This window comes from Bombina bombina, chromosome 3 (genome assembly GCF_027579735.1).
Source record: "Bombina bombina isolate aBomBom1 chromosome 3, aBomBom1.pri, whole genome shotgun sequence".
NCBI lineage: Eukaryota > Metazoa > Chordata > Amphibia > Anura > Bombinatoridae > Bombina > Bombina bombina.
The window spans coordinates 306884965-306904857 of NC_069501.1; the positions used below are offsets into that span (position 1 = coordinate 306884965).

The 19893-nt window shown below is 44.2% G+C and overlaps 1 protein-coding gene across 2 annotated transcripts in view; it reads right to left on the minus strand.

The window, feature by feature from the left end:
• The window catches only part of BCLAF3 (BCLAF1 and THRAP3 family member 3), a 333169-nt gene that overhangs the window by 108511 nt on the left and 204765 nt on the right, over positions 1-19893 (minus strand). The window contains exon 4 of one of the 2 annotated variants that reach the window (XM_053706399.1): positions 18550-18704. The gene's annotated coding sequence lies outside the window, so the exon portion shown is untranslated. Of the gene's footprint in view, positions 1-18549; positions 18711-19893 lie in introns of both variants that reach the window. The other variant, XM_053706400.1, reaches the window with a different exon arrangement.

Consider the following 19893-nt stretch of genomic DNA (forward strand, 5'->3'; position numbering starts at 1 on the left):
TAAAGGCCCAGGTGGAAGCCACAGCTCTAGTAGAATGAGCTGTAATCCTTTCAGGAGGCTGCTGTCCAAACGTATTATGCTACGAAGCCAAAAAGAGAGAGAGGTAGCCGAAGCCTTTTGACCTCTTCTCTGTCCAGAGTAAACGACAAACAGGGAAGAAGTTTGACGAAAATCTTTAGTTGCCTGCAAATAGAACTTCAGGGCACGGACTACGTCCAAATTATGCAAAAGTCGTTCCTTCTTTGAAGAAGGGTTAGGACACAGTGATGGAACAACAATCTCTTGATTGATATTCCTGTTAGTAACTACCTTAGGTAAGAACCCAGGTTTAGTACGCAGAACTACCTTGTCTGAATGAAAAATCAGATAAGGAGAATCACAATGTAAGGCAGATAACTCAGAGACTCTTCGAGCCGAGGAAATAGCCATCAAAAACAAAACCTTCCAGGATAACAGCTTAATATCAATGGAATGAAGGGGTTCAAATGGAACGCCTTGAAGAACGTTAAGAACTAAGTTTAAGCTCCACGGCGGAGCAACAGTCTTAAACACAGGCTTAATCCTAGTTAAAGCCTGACAAAAAACCTGAACGTCTGGAACTTCAGCCAGACGTTTGTGTAGAAGAATAGACAGAGCAGAAATCTGTCCCTTTAACGAACTAGCAGATAAGCCCTTTTCTAAACCCTCTTGTAGAAAGGACAATATCCTAGGAATCCTAACCTTACTCCATGAGTAACTCTTGGATTCGCACCAATATAAATATTTACGCCATATCTTATGGTAATTTTTTCTGGTAACAGGCTTCCTAGCCTGTATTAAGGTATCAATAACCGACTCCGAGAAGCCACGCTTTGATAGAATCAAGCGTTCAATCTCCATGCAGTCAGCCTCAGAGAAATTAGATTTGGATGTTTGAAAGGACCCTGAATTAGAAGGTCCTGTCTCACAGGTAGAGACCACGGTGGACAGGACGACATGTCCACTAGGTCTGCATACCAGGTCCTGCGTGGCCACGCAGGCGCTATCAGAATCACCGAAGCTCTCTCCTGTTTGATCTTGGCAATCAAACGAGGAAGCATCGGGAATGGTGGAAACACATAAGCCATGTTGAAGACCCAAGGGGCTGTCAGAGCATCTATCAGCACCGCTCCCGGGTCCCTGGACCTGGATCCGTAACAAGGAAGCTTGGCGTTCTGGCGAGACGCCATGAGATCCAGATCTGGTTTGCCCCAATGAAGAATCAGTTGAGCAAAGACCTCCGGATGAAGTTCCCACTCCCCCGGATGAAAAGTCTGGCGACTTAGAAAATCCGCCTCCCAGTTCTCTACGCCTGGGATGTAAATCGCTGACAGGTGGCAAGAGTGAGACTCTGCCCAGCGAATTATCTTTGAGACTTCCAACATCGCTAGGGAACTTCTGGTTCCCCCTTGATGGTTGATGTAAGCCACAGTCGTGATGTTGTCCGACTGAAATCTGATGAACCTCAGAGTTGCTAACTGAGGCCAAGCTAGGAGAGCATTGAATATTGCTCTTAATTCCAGAATATTTATTGGGAGGAGTTTCTCCTCCTGAGTCCATAATCCCTGAGCTTTCAGGGAGTTCCAGACTGCGCCCCAGCCTAGAAGGCTGGCGTCTGTTGTTACAATCGTCCAATCTGGCCTGCGAAAGGTCATCCCCTTGGACAGATGTGGCCGAGAGAGCCACCATAGAAGAGAATCTCTGGTCTCTTGATCCAGACTTAGTAGGGAGCACAAATCTGAGTAATCCCCGTTCCACTGACTTAGCATCCACAATTGCAGCGGTCTGAGATGCAGGCGCGCAAATGGTACTATGTCCATTGCCGCTACCATTAAGCCGATTACTTCCATGCACTGAGCTACTGACGGGTGTGGAATGGAATGAAGGACACGGCAAGCATTTAGAAGTTTTGATAACCTGGCCTCTGTCAGGTAAATTTTCATCTCTACAGAATCTATGAGTCCCTAGAAAGGGAACTCTTGTAAGTGGTAATAGAGAACTCTTTTCCACGTTCACCTTCCACCCATGCGACCTCAGAAATGCCAGAACTATCTCTGTATGAGACTTGGCAGTTTGAAAACTTGACGCTTGTATCAGAATGTCGTCTAGGTACGGAGTCACCACTATGCCTCGCGGTCTTAGTACCGCCAGAAGTGAGCCCAGAACTTTTGTAAAGATTCTTGGAGCCGTAGCTAATCCGAAGGGAAGAGCTACAAACTGGTAATGCCTGTCTAGGAAAGCAAATCTTAGGTACCGATAATGATCCTTGTGAATCGGTATGTGAAGGTAGGCATTCTTTAAATCCACTGTGGTCATGTACTGACCCTCTTGGATCATGGGAAGGATGGTTCGAATAGTTTCCATTTTGAATGATGGAACTCTTAGAAATTTGTTTAGGATTTTTAAGTCCAAGATTGGTCTGAAGGTTCCCTCTTTCTTGGGAACCACAAATAGATTTGAATAGAATCCCTGCCCGTGTTCCGTCCGCGGAACTGGGTGGATCACCCCCATTAGTAAAAGGTCTTGTACACAGCGTAGAAACGCCTCTTTCTTTATTTGGTTTGCTGATAACCTTGAAAGATGAAATCTCCCTCGTGGAGGAGAAGCTTTGAAGTCCAGGAGATATCCCTGAGATATGATCTCCAACGCCCAGGGATCCTGGACATCTCTTGCCCAACCTGGGCGAAGAGAGAAAGTCTGCCCCCCACTAGATCCGTTTTCGGATAGGGGGCCCTCTCTTCATGCTGTCTTGGGGGCAGCAGCAGGTTTCTTGGCCTGCTTGCCCTTGTTCCAGGACTGGTTAACTTTCCAGCCCTGCCTGTAACGAGCAACAGCTCCTTCCTGTTTTGGAGCGGAGGAAGTTGATGCTGCTCCAGCCTTGAAGTTACGAAAGGCACGAAAATTAGACTGTTTGGCCTTTGATTTGGCCCTGTCCTGAGGTAGAGCATGGCCCTTACCTCCCGTAATGTCAGCTATAATTTCTTTCAAGCCGGGCCCGAATAAGGTCTGCCCTTTGAAAGGAATATTAAGCAATTTAGATTTAGAAGTCACGTCAGCTGACCAAGATTTAAGCCATAGCGCTCTGCGCGCTTGGATGGCGAATCCGGAGTTCTTAGCCGTAAGTTTGGTTAAATGTACGACGGCATCAGAAACAAATGCGTTAGCTAGCTTAAGTGCTTTAAGCTTGTTCATAATTTCATCCAATGGAGCTGTGCGAATGGCCTCTTCCAGAGACTCAAACCAGAATGCCGCCGCAGCAGTGACAGGCGCAATGCATGCAAGGGGCTGTAAGATAAAACCTTGTTGAACAAACATTTTCTTAAGGTAACCCTCTAATTTCTTATCCATTGGATCTGAAAAGGCACAACTATCCTCCACCGGGATAGTGGTACGCTTAGCTAAAGTAGAAACTGCTCCCTCCACCTTAGGGACCGTCTGCCATAAGTCTCGTGTGGTGGCGTCTATAGGAAACATTTTCCTAAATATGGGAGGAGGGGGAAAGGGCACACCAGGTCTATCCCACTCCTTGCTAATAATCTCTGTAAGCCTTTTAGGTATAGGAAACACGTCAGTACACACCGGTACCGCATAGTATCTATCCAACCTACATAATTTTTCTGGAATTGCAACCGTGTTACAATCATTCAGAGCCGCTAATACCTCCCCTAGCAATATGCGGAGGTTCTCAAGCTTAAATTTAAAATTAGAAATCTCTGAATCCAGTCTCCCTGGATCAGATCCGTCACCCACAGAATGAAGCTCTCCGTCTTCACGTTCTGCAAACTGTGACGCAGTATCTGACATGGCTCTCACCTCATCCGCGCGCTCTGTCCTTAACCCAGAGCTATCGCGCTTGCCTCTTAATTCTGGCAATTTAGATAATACTTCTGTCATAACAGTAGCCATGTCTTGCACAGTGATTTGTAAGGGCCTCCCTGATGTACTTGGCGCCACAAAATCACGCACCTCCTGAGCGGGAGGCGAAGGTACTGACACGTGAGGAGAGTTAGTCGGCATAACTTCCCCCTCGTTGTCTGGTGATAATTTCTTTACATGTAAAGATTGACTTTTATTTAAAGTAGCATCAATGCAATTAGTACATAAATTTCTATTGGGCTCCACATTGGCCTTTAAACATAGTGAACAAAGAGATTCATCTGTGTCAGACATGTTTAAACAGACTAGCAATGAGACTAGCAAGCTTGGAATACTTTTCTAAATAAATTTACAAGCAATATAAAAAACGCTACTGTGCCTTTAAGAAGCACAAAAAGCTGTCACAGTTGAAATAACAATGAACCAAAATAGTTATAGCAACCAATTTTTCACAGTAAATGTATTAAGTTAGCAAAGGATTGCACCCACCAGCAAATGGATGATTAACCCCTTAATACCCAAAAACGGATTAACAATTTAATAATTAACGTTTTTCTCACAGTCAAAACACACTGTCACAGGTCTCTGTGACTGATTACCTCCCTCAAAATGAATTTTGAAGACCCCTGAGCTCTCTAGAGACGATCTGGATCATGGAGGATGAAGTAGACAGATTGTGACTGAATTTTTACTGCGCAAAAAAGCGCTAAAATAGGCCCCTCCCACTCATATTACAACAGTGGGGAAGCTCAGAAAACTGTTTCTATGCAGAAAACAAAGATGACCATGTGGTAAAAATCATGCCCCAATAACTTTTATCACCAAGTACCTCACAAAAAACGATTAACATGCCAGTAAACGTTTTAAACATACATTTGAAAAGTTATGAATTGTTATTAATAAGCCTGCTACCAGTCGCTTTTACTGCAGTTAAGGCTCATACATTATTTCAGTATTAACAGTATTTTCAGAGTCAATTCCATTCCTTAGAAAAATACATTCAGTGTACACACACTCATCAGCCTAATACCAGTCGCTATCACTGCATTTAAGGCTGAACTTACTTTACATTGGTATCAGCAGTATTTTCTCAGTCAATTCCATTCCTCAGAAAAATAATTACTGCACATACCTCATTTGCAGGGGGGCCCTGCATGCTATTCCCCTTCTCTGAAGTTACCTCACTCCTCAGATGAGAACAGCCAGTGGATCTTAGTTACGTCTGCTAAGATCATAGAAAACGCAGGCAGATTCTTCTTCTAATGCTGCCTGAGAATAAACAGCACACTCCGGTGCCATTTAAAATAACAAACTTTTGATTGTAGAAATAAACTAAGTTAAAAAACACCACAGACCTCTCACAGCGACCTATCTAGTTAGGCTGCAAGAGAATGACTGAATATGACATGTGAGGGGAGGAGCTATGTAGCAAGCTCTGCTGGGTGATCCTCTTGCAGCTTCCTGTTAGAGATATATTCCATAAGTAATGGATGACCCGTGGACTGACTACACTTAACAAGAGAAATTTGTTTAAGCACTTTAGGTCCAGAATTGGGCAGAAAGTTCCCTCCTTCTCTGGGACCACAAAGAGGTTTGAATAAAACCCCAAACCTCTTTCTTTGATAGGCACCAGGACAACAACTCCTAAAGAGGATAGATACCGAACGCACCCTAGAAAGGCATCCCTCTTTTCTGGTCTGGTAGACAGATTCAAGAGAAGGAATCAGCTCCTTGGGGGGATAAGATTTGAAGCCTATCTTGTATCCCTGAGATACCACCTCCAGGACGCATGGATCCTGTACGTCCTTGAACTAGGCGTCTAAAAAAAAAAAAAGAGACGGTCTGCCCCCCTACATGATTTGATCCCCGATCGGGGGCCGTCCCTTCATGCCGTTTTGTTTTCGGCTGGCTTATTATTCTGCTTGGACTTATTCCAGGACTGAGCCGGCTTCCAAGTACTCTTGGGTTGCTCGGGCTTGGAGGAGAATTTTAGTCGTTGGGCTTTGTCAGAAAGAAAATTAGAAGAGTGTCGTCCCTTAGACTTGTTCTTCTTATCTTGTGGTAGGAAGGCACCCTTGCCTCTGGTGACCATAGAAATAATGGAGTCCAGGCCTGAACCAAATAAAATCATTCCCTTTAATGTAAGAGAAAGGAGTCTGGACTTAGAAGTCATATCTGCAGACCAAGACTTCAACCAGAGCACCCGGCGGGCTAGGACCGCAAAGCCAGAGGCCTTTGCATTTAGGTGAATAATTTGCATGTTCGCATCACAGATAAAAGAATAAGCAATTCTCAGAGCTTTAATTCTATCTTGAATATCCTTGAGGGGAGACGCTACCTCAATGAGTTTCGACAAAGAGTAGCATCAGTAGGTAGGCGCTCTGGCAACTGCAGCCACCGGTTGAAGCAAAAATTCTGTATGTTGAAACATCTTTCTCAGAAAGGTTTCTATTTTCTTATCCATCGGCTCTCTGAACGAAGAACTATCCTCAAGAGGTATAGTAGTTTGTTTAGCAAGCGTAGAGATAGCAACATCCACCTTGGGAATGGAGCCCCACAAATCCAGTTAAGAGTCTGGGACCGGGAATAACTTTTTAAAAGTAGACGAGGGGGAAAAGGAAGAACCAACTCTTTCCCATTCATTCTTAATAATGTTCGCCATCTTAACCGGCACAAGAAAAGTCAAAGGAACTTTCCTGTCTTCATAAACTCTGTCTAATTTAGGTATCATAGGTTCTTCAGGCAGCACGGCCTCTGCAACCTCTAACGTAGACAGAACTTACTATAATAAAACACGCAAGTGCTCAATTTTAAATCTAAAGGACAGTTCCTCCGCAGCAGGAGGCTTAGACGCTAAGGACTCCGACCCAGAAAGTTCACCCTCTGAAGCTACAGAGGTTAACTTATCATCGGATAACTCGGACATAATAGCTAAATCCGATAGATATTTAGATGACTCCAGGTCAGGAGAGCTATGTTTAGCTTTCTCTTGTGTTTGTTAGAGCGAGGGCCGCAGACACCGCCGTTTGTAACTGGGCTGCAAAGTCCACAGGAAGAAGGCCCCGGATGGAGGATTAGATGTGCTACGTGGAACTGCATGTGGAGTGGATAATGTAGCAAGGGTAGTAATCTCACGGGAGGCCGAGTCCTGAGAGGTAGACAGCTCAGAGGGACTAAGAGCCTTAGCAGGCTTGTCTCAATTCTTAGACTTTATAACAGTGTTAAGGCATGTGGAACATAATTGAGTGGGTGGGAAAACCTCGGCCTGCTCACAATTTAAACAGGTATGATTTAGTATAGAAGGAGTACCTTCTAACATGTCGGAATCCTCAATAGCTCAGGTTATACCCACAGGACGACACAAATAAAAATGTTTTTTTATTATAGAAAACTGCACCTTTATACTCCCAATGGCTGGGACACTCACCACCTCCTAGACCCTGACAGTTAACAAAGAAAACGCTCTCCTCAGGTTCAAGTCTCAGCCGTAATGGAGGAAATTAAGATAGACCACACCCGGTGCAAGACAGTACTTCCCCTGATGTTACAAGTACAGCAAATAATAGGAGCTATGAAACACTTTAAAAAACGAAAGTGAAACTTTAAAGTGAAACTGGTTTGTTCCAGCCAAAAACATACAGTCTATCAGCCTAGGAAAAAAATCACACAAAGCAGCATGTAAATAATTAATACAATGATTAATTAACCCCAACTGTTCAATAAACCACCTTCAGAGGATATTAACCCTGAATCCTATCAAGGTATAAAGGAGCCACACTGTGATCCTGTTATAGCGTTTTATGTGTAAAAATTTAAACGATCTTACCTCCAGGATCCATGCTGTGGAACAGAACACAGCCTTTCAAGTGTGATAGTCTTATAGCAGCGCTCCTGACATGGACTTGAGTTAGAGTAAGCGGACAGTGAAATTCGTCAACACTGATTGCTTAGGAGTTGTTAGCAGTAGTCTGGATGGTTTCCCAGAAAAACTTTCTCTTCATCTCCAGACTCTAACTTTCATCAATACTCTCACTGAGAGGTTGACATGACTACTTAAAACTCCAGTCCTATCTCGAAGGGCAGATACCCTTTTTCAGGACTCTCCGAATCTTCTGACACTTCTCTGCCACCTGTTAACGTGACAAAAGGCAAAGAATGACTGGGGTAATGAGGAAGTGAGAGGGATATTTAAGCCTTTGGCTGGGGTGTCTTTGCCTCCTCCTGGTGGCCAGGTGTTATATTTCCCAACAGTAAGGAATGAAGCCATGGACTCTCCCTATCTTAGGAATGAAAACCCTACTCGCGTGCAAACCCGATCATATATTCTCAAGTGCTCTAACCCATGAAAATATTAATATTTCACATAGATTATGTTCTATTTATTCATAAATACATATTTGCATATATATATATATATATATATATATATATATATATATATATATATATATACACACACACACACACACAGGTGAAACTCGAAAAATTAGAATATCGTGCAAAAAATATATGAGATAGACTCATTACATGCAAAGCAAGATAGGTCAAGCCGTGATTTGTCATAATTGTGATGATTATGGCTTACAACTCATGAAAACCCCAAATCCACAATCTCAGAAAATTAGAAAATTACATGCAATCAATAAAACAAGGATTGTACATAGAACAATATCGGACCTCTGAAAAGTATAAGCATGCATACTGTATGTACTCAGTACTTGCTTTGGGCCACTTTTGCAGCAATTACTGCCTCAATGCGGCATGGCATGGAAGCTATCAGCCTGTGGCACTGCTGAGGTGTTATGGAAGACCAGGATGCTTCAATAGTGGCCTTCAGCTCTTCTACATTGTTTAGTCTCATGTCTCTCATCTTTTTCTTGGTAATGCCCCATAGATTCTCTATGGGGTTCAGGTCAGGCGAGTTTGCTGGCCAATCAAGCATAGTAATCCCACGGTCATTAAACCAGGTTTTGGTGCTTTTGGCAGTGTGGGCAGGTGCCTGCTGGAAAATGAAGTCAGCATCCCAATAGAGCTCGTCTGCGGAAGGAAGCATGAGGTGCTCCAAAATCTGCTGGTAGACGGCTGCGTTGACCCTGGACTTAATGAAGCACAGTGGATCAACACCAGCAGATGACATGGCTCCCCAAATCAACACAGACTGTGGAAACTTCACACTGGACTTCAAGCATCTTGCAGTGTGTGCCTCTCCATTCTTCCTCCATACTCTGGGTCCTTGGTTTCCAAATGAGATGCAAAATTTTCTCTTAACAGAAAAGAGGACCACTGAGTAACAGACAAGGTCTGATTTTCTTTAGCCCAGGTAAGACGCTTCCGACGTTGTTTGTTGTTCAGGAGTGGCTTGACAAGAGGAATACGATATTTGAAGCCCATGTCCAGGATCCGTCTGTGTGTGGTGGCTCTTGATGCACTGACTCCAGCCTCAGTCCACTCCCTTGTGAAAGTCCCCAACACTTTTGAATGGCCTTTTCCTGACAATCCTCTCCAGGCTGCGGTCATCCCTGCTGCTTGTGCACCTTTTTCTTCCATACTTTTCCCTTCCACATAACTTTCTATTAATGTGCTTTGATACAGCACTTTAAGGCTTTCCCTCCTTATGGAGGGTGTCAATGATGGTTTTCTGCACAACTGTCAGGTCAGCAGTCTTTCCCATGATTGTGATTCCTACTGAACCAGACTGAGATACCATTTAAAGGCTCAGGAACCCTTTGCAGGTGTTATGGCTTAATTAGCTGATTAGAGTGGTACACTTTGAGCCTAGAATATTGCACATTTTCACAATATTCTAATTTTCTGAGATTGTGGATTTGGGGTTTTCATGAGCTGTAAGCCATAATCATCACAATTATGACAAATCACGGCTTGAACTATCTTGCTTTGCATGTAATGAGTCTATCTCATATATTAGTTTAACCTTTTAAAGGGACACTGAACCCACATTTTTTTATTTCGTGATTAAGATAGATAATGCAATTTTAAGCAACTTTCTAATTTACTCCTATTAACAAATTGTCTTCACTCTCTTGGTATGCTTATTTGAAAAGTAAGAATGTAAGTTTAGATGCCGGCCCATTTTTGGTGAACAACCTGGGTTGTCCTTGCTGATTGGACAGCACCAATAAAAATGGTTCTAAACCAAAAATTTGCTGGCTCCTTAGCTTAGATGCCTTCTTTTTCAAATAAAGATAGCAAAAGAACGAAGAGAAATTGATAACAGAAGTAAATTAGAAAGTTGCTTAAAATTGCATGCTCTATTTGAATCATGAAAGAAAAAAAACAGAATTTATGTTTACCTGATAAATTACTTTCTCCAACGGTGTGTCCGGTCCACGGCGTCATCCTTACTTGTGGGATATTCTCTTCCCCAACAGGAAATGGCAAAGAGCCCAGCAAAGCTGGTCACATGATCCCTCCTAGGCTCCGCCTTCCCCAGTCATTCGACCGACGTAAAGGAGGAATATTTGCATAGGAGAAACCATATGATACCGTGGTGACTGTAGTTAAAGAAAATAAATTATCAGACCTGATTAAAAAACCAGGGCGGGCCGTGGACCGGACACACCGTTGGAGAAAGTAATTTATCAGGTAAACATAAATTCTGTTTTCTCCAACATAGGTGTGTCCGGTCCACGGCGTCATCCTTACTTGTGGGAACCAATACCAAAGCTTTAGGACACGGATGAAGGGAGGGAGCAAATCAGGTCACCTAGATGGAAGGCACCACGGCTTGCAAAACCTTTCTCCCAAAAATAGCCTCAGAAGAAGCAAAAGTATCAAACTTGTAAAATTTAGTAAAAGTGTGCAGTGAAGACCAAGTCGCTGCCTTACATATCTGATCAACAGAAGCCTCGTTCTTGAAGGCCCATGTGGAAGCCACAGCCCTAGTGGAATGAGCTGTGATTCTTTCAGGAGGCTGCCGTCCGGCAGTCTCGTAAGCCAATCTGATGATGCTTTTAATCCAAAAAGAGAGAGAGGTAGAAGTTGCTTTTTGACCTCTCCTTTTACCAGAATAAACAACAAACAAGGAAGATGTTTGTCTAAAATCCTTTGTAGCATCTAAATAGAATTTTAGAGCACGAACTACATCCAAATTGTGCAACAAACGTTCCTTCTTTGAAACTGGATTCGGACACAAAGAAGGCACGACTATCTCCTGGTTAATGTTTTTGTTAGAAACAACTTTCGGAAGAAAACCAGGTTTAGTACGCAAAACCACCTTATCTGCATGGAACACCAGATAAGGAGGAGAACACTGCAGAGCACATAATTCTGAGACTCTTCTAGCAGAAGAAATTGCAACCAAAAACAAAACTTTCCAAGATAATAACTTAATATCAACGGAATGTAAGGGTTCAAACGGAACCCCCTGAAGAACTGAAAGAACTAAATTGAGACTCCAAGGAGGAGTCAAAGGTTTGTAAACAGGCTTGATTCTAACCAGAGCCTGAACAAAGGCTTGAACATCTGGCACAGCTGCCAGCTTTTTGTGAAGTAACACAGACAAGGCAGAAATCTGTCCCTTCAAAGAACTTGCAGATAATCCTTTCTCCAAACCTTCTTGAAGAAAGGATAGAATCTTAGGAATTTTTACCTTGTCCCAAGGGAATCCTTTAGATTCACACCAACAGATATATTTTTTCCATATTTTGTGATAAGATCAAGCGTTCAATCTCCAAGCAGTCAGTTGGAGTGAGACCAGATTCGGATGTTCGAACGGACCTTGAACAAGAAGGTCTCGTCTCAAAGGTAGCTTCCATGGTGGAGCCGATGACATATTCACCAGGTCTGCATACCAAGTCCTGCGTGGCCACGCAGGAGCTATCAAGATCACCGATGCCCTCTCCTGATTGATCCTGGCTACCAGCCTGGGGATGAGAGGAAACGGCGGGAATACATAAGCTAGTTTGAAGGTCCAAGGTGTTACTAGTGCATCTACTAGAGTCGCCTTGGGATCCCTGGATCTGGACCCGTAGCAAGGAACCTTGAAGTTCTGACGAGAGGCCATCAGATCCATGTCTGGAATGCCCCACAATTGAGTAATTTGGGCAAAGATTTCCGGATGGAGTTCCCACTCCCCCGGATGAAATGTCTGACGACTCAGAAAATCCGCTTCCCAATTTTCCACTCCTGGGATGTGGATTGCAGACAAGTGGCAGGAGTGAGTCTCCGCCCATTGAATGATTTTGGTCACTTCTTCCATCGCCAGGGAACTCCTTGTTCCCCCCTGATGGTTGATGTACGCAACAGTCGTCATGTTGTCTGATTGAAACCGTATGAACTTGGCCTTTGCTAGCTGAGGCCAAGCCTTGAGAGCATTGAGTATCGCTCTCAGTTCCAGAATATTTATCGGTAGAAGAGATTCTTCCCGAGACCAAAGACCCTGAGCTTTCAGGGGTCCCCAGACCGCTCCCCAGCCCACCAGACTGGCGTCGGTCGTGACAATGACCCACTCTGGTCTGCGGAAGCTCATCCCCTGTGACAGGTTGTCCAGGGACAGCCACCAGCGGAGTGAATCTCTGGTCCTCTGATTTACTTGTATCGTCGGAGACAAGTCTGTATAGTCCCCATTCCACTGACTGAGCATGCACAGTTGTAATGGTCTTAGATGAATGCGTGCAAAAGGAACTATGTCCATTGCCGCTACCATCAAACCTATTACTTCCATGCACTGCGCTATGGAAGGAAGAGGAACAGAATGAAGTATTTGACAAGAGTTCAGAAGTTTTGATTTTCTGGCCTCTGTCAGAAAAATCCTCATTTCTAAGGAGTCTATGATTGTTCCCAAGAAGGGAACCCTTGTTGACGGAGACAGAGAACTTTTTTCTGCGTTCACTTTCCACCCGTGAGATCTGAGAAAGGCCAGGACAATGTCTGTGTGAGCCTTTGCTTGAGGAAGGGACGACGCTTGAATCAGAATGTCGTCCAAGTAAGGTACTACTGCAATGCCCCTTGGTCTTAGCACCGCTAGAAGGGACCCTAGTACCTTTGTGAAAATCCTTGGAGCAGTGGCTAATCCGAACGGAAGTGCCACAAACTGGTAATGCTTGTCCAGGAATGCGAACCTTAGGAACCGATGATGTTCCTTGTGGATAGGAATATGTAGATACGCATCCTTTAAATCCACCGTGGTCATGAATTGACCTTCCTGGATGGAAGGAAGAATAGTTCGAATGGTTTCCATTTTGAACGATGGAACCTTGAGAAACTTGTTTAGGATCTTGAGATCTAAGATTGGTCTGAATGTTCCCTCTTTTTTGGGAACTACGAACAGATTGGAGTAGAACCCCATCCCTTGTTCTCCTAATGGAACAGGATGAATCACTCCCATTTTTAACAGGTCTTCTACAAAATGTAAGAATGCCTGTTTTTTTATATGGTCTGAAGACAATTGAGACCTGTGGAACCTCCCCCTTGGGGGAAGCCCCTTGAATTCCAGAAGATAACCTTGGGAGACTATTTCTAGCGCCCAAGGATCCAGAACATCTCTTGCCCAAGCCTGAGCGAAGAGAGAGAGTCTGCCCCCCACCAGATCCGGTCCCGGATCGGGGGCCAACATCTCATGCTGTCTTGGTAGCAGTGGCAGGTTTCTTGGCCTGCTTTCCTTTGTTCCAGCCTTGCATTGGTCTCCAGGCTGGCTTGGCTTGAGAAGTATTACCCTCTTGCTTAGAGGACGTAGCACTTGGGGCTGGTCCGTTTCTGCGAAAGGGACGAAAATTAGGTTTATTTTTGGCCTTGAAAGACCTATCCTGAGGAAGGGCGTGGCCCTTGCCCCCAGTGATATCAGAGATAATCTCTTTCAAGTCAGGGCCAAACAGCGTTTTCCCCTTGAAAGGAATGTTAAGCAATTTGTTCTTGGAAGACGCATCCGCTGACCAAGATTTTAACCAAAGCGCTCTGCGCGCCACAATAGCAAAACCAGAATTTTTCGCCGCTAACCTAGCCAATTGCAAAGTGGCGTCTAGGGTGAAAGAATTAGCCAATTTGAGAGCACGAATTCTGTCCATAATCTCCTCATAAGAAGAAGAATTATTATTGATCGCCTTTTCTAGCTCATCGAACCAGAAACACGCGGCTGTAGTGACAGGAACAATGCATGAAATTGGTTGTAGAAGGTAACCTTGCTGAACAAACATCTTTTTAAGCAAACCTTCTAATCTTTTATCCATAGGATCTTTGAAAGCACAACTATCTTCTATGGGTATAGTGGTGCGTTTGTTTAGAGTAGAAACCGCCCCCTCGACCTTGGGGACTGTCTGCCATAAGTCCTTTCTGGGGTCGACCATAGGAAACAATTTTTTAAATATGGGGGGAGGGACGAAAGGTATACCGGGCCTTTCCCATTCTTTATTTACAATGTCCGCCACCCGCTTGGGTATAGGAAAAGCTTCGGGGGGCCCCGGGACCTCTAGGAACTTGTCCATTTTACATAGTTTCTCTGGAATGACCAAATTCTCACAATCATCCAGAGTGGATAACACCTCCTTAAGCAGAGCGCGGAGATGTTCCAATTTAAATTTAAATGTAATCACATCAGGTTCAGCTTGTTGAGAAATTTTCCCTGAATCTGAAATTTCTCCCTCAGACAAAACCTCCCTGGCCCCCTCAGACTGGTGTAGGGGCCCTTCAGAACCAATATCATCAGCGTCCTCATGCTCTTCAGTATTTTCTAAAACAGAGCAGTCGCGCTTTCGCTGATAAGTGGGCATTTTGGCTAAAATGTTTTTTATAGAATTATCCATTACAGCCGTTAATTGTTGCATAGTAAGGAGTATTGGCGCGCTAGATGTACTAGGGGCCTCCTGTGTGGGCAAGACTGGTGTAGACGAAGGAGGGGATGATGCAGTACCATGCTTACTCCCCTCACTTGAGGAATCATCTTGGGCATCATTTTCTCTAAATTTTGTGTCACATAAATCACATCTATTTAAATGAGAAGGAACCTTGGCTTCCCCACATTCAGAACACAGTCTATCTGGTAGTTCAGACATATTAAACAGGCAAAAACTTGATAACAAAGTACAAAAAACGTTTTAAAATAAACCGTTACTGTCACTTTAAATTTTAAACTGAACACACTTTATTACTGCAATTGCGAAAAAGTATGAAGGAATTGTTCAAAATTCACCAAAATTTCACCACAGTGTCTTAAAGCCTTAAAAGTATTGCACACCAAATTTGGAAGCTTTAACCCTTAAAATAACGGAACCGGAGCCGTTTTTATATTTAACCCCTTTACAGTCCCTGGTATCTGCTTTGCTGAGACCCAACCAAGCCCAAAGGGGAATACGATACCAAATGACGCCTTCAGAAAGTCTTTTCTATGTATCAGAGCTCCTCACACATGCATCTGCATGTCATGCTTCTCAAAAACAAGTGCGCAATACAGGCGCGAAAATGAGACTCTGCCTATGATTAGGGAAAGCCCCTAGAGAATAAGGTGTCCAATACAGTGCCTGCCGGTTATTTTACATAATTCCCAAGATTAAAATAATTCCTCAAGGCTATGGAGTATAAAATATAAATCGATTTAGCCCAGAAAATGTCTACAGTCTTAGAAAGCCCTTGTGAAGCCCTTTTTTTTTTTTTTTCTTTCTGTAATAAAAATGGCTTACCGGATCCCATAGGGAAAATGACAGCTTCCAGCATTACATCGTCTTGTTAGAATGTGTCATACCTCAAGCAGCAAAAGTCTGCTCACTGTTCCCCCAACTGAAGTTAATTCCTCTCAACAGTCCTGTGTGGAACAGCCATCGATTTTAGTAACGGTTGCTAAAATCATTTTCCTCTTACAAACAGAAATCTTCATCTCTTTTCTGTTTCAGAGTAAATAGTACATACCAGCACTATTTTAAAATAACAAACTCTTGATTGAATAATAAAAACTACAGTTAAACACTAAAAAACTCTAAGCCATCTCCGTGGAGATGTTGCCTGTACAACGGCAAAGAGAATGACTGGGGAAGGCGGAGCCTAGGAGGGATCATGTGACCAGCTTTGCTGGGCTCTTTGCCATTTCCTGTTGGGGAAGAGAATATCCCACAAGTAAGGATGACGCCGTGGACCGGACACACCTATGTTGGAGAAATTGGGTTCAGTGTCCCTTTAAGTTGCATTAGTGAAATAAATTAACTTTTGCACAATATTCAAATTTTTCGAGTTTCACATGTATGTATGTATGTATGTATGTATGTATGTATATATATATATATATATATATATATATATATATATATATATATATATATATATATGATATTTTGGTAAAATCTCTCTGTCTCTATATGATTATATAAAAAGGTATATCCTATATAATAAAAGGCCAAGTGTGTTTGTCCGAAGATGTCATGCGCAGTAGAGACAGCACGAGGACAAACACACCATGGGGGAGAGAGAGCGCAAAAGAGATGGGGGAGAGAGAGTGCAAAAGAGATGGGGGAGAGAGAGAGCGCAAAAGAGAGGGGGAGAGAGAGCGCAAAAAAGAGGGGGAGAGAGAGCGCAAAAGAGAGGGGGAGAGAGAGAGAGCGCGGGAGAGAGAGAGCTCAAAAGAGAAGGGGGAGAGATAGAGCAAAAAAGAGAGTGGAGAGAGAGAATGCAAAAGAGAGGGGGGGAGAGAGCGCAAATGAGAGGGGGAGAGAGAGAGCGCAAAATAGAGGGGGGAAGAGAGTGCGCAAAAGAGAGGGGGAGAGAGAGCGCAAAATAGAGGGGGGAAGAGAGAGAGCTCAAAAGAGAGGGGGGAGAGAGAGAGCTCAAAAGAGAGGGGGGAGAGAGAGAGCTCAAAAGAGAGGGGGGAGAGAGAGAGCTCAAAAGAGAGGGGGAGAGAGACAGCGCAAAAGAGAGGGGGAGAGAGAGAGAGCACAAAAGAGAGGGGGAGAGAGAGAGCGCAAAAGAGAGGGGTGAGATAGAGAGCGCAAAAGAGCGGGGGGAGAGAGAGAGCGCAAAAGAGAGGGGGAGAGAGAGAGCGCAAAAGAGAGGGGGAGAGAGAGAGCGCAAAAGAGAGGGGGAGAGAGAGCGCAAAAGAGAGGGGGAGAGAGAGAGAGCGCAAAAGAGAGGGGGAGAGAGAGAGTGCAAAAGAGAGGGGGAGAGAGAGCCCAAAAGAGAGGGGGAGAGAGCGCAAAAGAGAGGGGGAGAGAGAGAGCGCAAAAGAGAGGGGGGAGAGAGCGCAAACGAGAGGGGGAGAGAGCGCGCAAAAGAGAGGGGGGAGAGAGAGTGCAAAAGAGAGGGGGGAGAGAGAGTGCAAAAGAGAGGGGGGAGAGAGAGAGTGCAAAAGAGAGGGGGGAGAGAGAGCGCAAAAGAGAGGGGGGGAGAGAGCACAAAAGAGAGGGGGAGAGAGAGAGCCCAAAAGAGAGGGGGGAGAGAGAGCGCAAAAGAGAGGGGGGAGAGAGCGCAAAAGAGAGGGGGGAGAGAGAGAGCGCAAAAGAGAGGGGGGAGAGAGAGAGCGCAAAAGAGAGGGGGGAGAGAGCGCACAAAAGAGAGGGGGGAGAGAGCTCAAAAGAGAGGGGGGAGAGAGCTCAAAAGAGAGGGGGGGAGAGAGAGAGCGCAAAAGAGAGGGGGGAGAGAGAGAGAGCCCAAAAGAGAGGGGGGAGAGAGAGAGAGCGCAAGGGGAGAGAGTGCAAAAGAGAGGGGGGGAAGAGAGAGCCCAAAAGAGAGGGGGGAGAGAGAAAGCGCAAAAGAGAGGGGAGAGAGAGTGCAAAAGAGAGGGGGAGAGAGTGCAAAAGAGAGGGGGGAGAGAGAGCGCAAAAGAGAGGGGGAGAGAGAGAGCGCAAAAGAGAGGGGGAGAGAGAGAGCTCAAAAGAGAGGGGGGAGAGAGAGAGCTCAAAAGAGAGGGGGGAGAGAAAGAGCTCAAAAGAGAGGGGGGAGAGAAAGAGCTCAAAAGAGAGGGGGGAGAGAGAGAGCTCAAAAGAGAGGGGGGAGAGAGAGAGCTCAAAAGAGAGGGGGAGAGAGAGAGCTCAAAAGAGAGGGGGAGAGAGAGAGCTCAAAAGAGAGGGGGGAGAGAGAGAGCTCAAAAGAGAGGGAGGAGAGAGAGAGCTCAAAAGAGAGGGGGGAGAGAGTTCAAAAGAGATTGGGGAGAAAGAAAGCTCAAAAGAGAGGGGGAGAGAGAGAGAGCAAAAGAGAGGGGGGAGAGATTAGAGAGAGCAAAAGAGAGGGGGGAGAGATTAGAGAGAGCAAAAGAGAGGGGGAGGGAGAGAGTGCAAGGGGTGGGACCGCTGTACTGCAAAAAATGGCCCGTGTGAACGGGCTTTAGGACTAGTATATATATATATATATATATATATATATATATATATATATATATATATATACACATACAGATATATATATAGGAATATCTATTTATAAATACAAAGAACATATTCTGCTATGTGCAGAACACTGGAATGTTAAATATTTACAGTGAATACACAGTATAACACTATTACATATGAATATTAGATAAATATGCTTTTCCATGTTTTGATCTACTTAATTACAAAGGGCTCCAATGCGCACACACACACACACACATATATATATAAGTATATACAAACATTTGGGATTACTATCCCTTTAATGACTTCATAAAACATAAGCAGAACATATAGATCATATTTACATACATATTAATATTTAAATATATAAAATAAAATAGTTTGTTCTCACCTTACAAGAAACACACTAAAAATATGTATTTGAAAGGGTTGTAATTGTAGAAGCAAATTTGAATAACTTGTCTTCCGTCATCCAAACTGCAGGCTCCAGTTTTCTGTTTCCTTTAACATTTAGGAGTGAAGACCATGTGAATTTATTGCAGGTGTCTGTGTCTGCAAATCAAAAGGAATATTCATTCTTACTACAATTCAAACATAGAAGACAGTGATAATTCACATTTCCAAGAACAAATACTAAAATATTTAGAAAAAGAAGATGCTGAAAGGACACAAGTTGAGAGAGGATAAGAACTTGAAAGCCCATTATCTTATCTAATCCCCATCATAAAAACATAAATTATGCTTACCTGATAATTTTCTTTTCTTCTGTGGGAAAGCGTCCACAGCCGGATTTATTACTTATGGGAAATAAGAACCTGGCCACCAGGAGGAGGCCACCAGCCAAAGGCTTAAATACTCCTCCCACCTCCCCTATCCCCCAGTCATTCAGCCGAGGACAAGGAACAGTGGAAGAAGCATCAAGGTGAAAGGGTGCCAGAAGATAAATAACAACGCATCCAAAACAGGCAGGGGCTGTGGACTCTTTCCCACGGAAGAAAAGAAAATTATCAGGTAAGGATAATTTATGTTTTTCTTCCTAATGGGAAAGAGTCCACAGCCGCATTTATTACTTATGGGAAATTTATACCCAAGCCAAAGAGGACACAGAATGAAAAAACGGGATGGTAAAAGGCGGACCACATGAAGGCACCACCCAAAAAAACACATTCCCAGAACAAAAGACCCCGATTCGTCCGAAAACCGGGAACAAGAAACCTTTGAAAAACCAAAAGGCGGCGCCATTGACGCAAATCTACCAACAGGTCATTGAACCTGAACAGTCAGCACGAATAGACGCAACCAAGATCACGGACCCCAAGGACACCATCTCTCAAGGCAACAGCCCAGTCGCAGCTCCTCAACCAACTAGGGGACCAACGAACCATTCCCGAAGGGAACACAGGCCCAAAATAAGGAGGAAAAACCCTCAAGTCGTCAAAAAAACAACCCACTCCAGTGGGCAGACGTACACTGACCCAGGTCCCAATGACCGGAACCACAGCAGAAAACAAGAGAAAACCCAAAGGGAACAAACAGATCTCAAGGATCATACAACGTCCATACGGCAGGGACCAAGGGCACTCCTATGAAAACCCGGTCACCAAGGGAAAAACCCTTACCAGCTAACCGGAGTAAAAACAAAACACAGTCCCCGCACCCCAGACCACAAGAGACTGGGGGTGCCGTACCAGCAAGTATCAAATCAAGAAATGGTCAATGAAACAAATGTCGGACA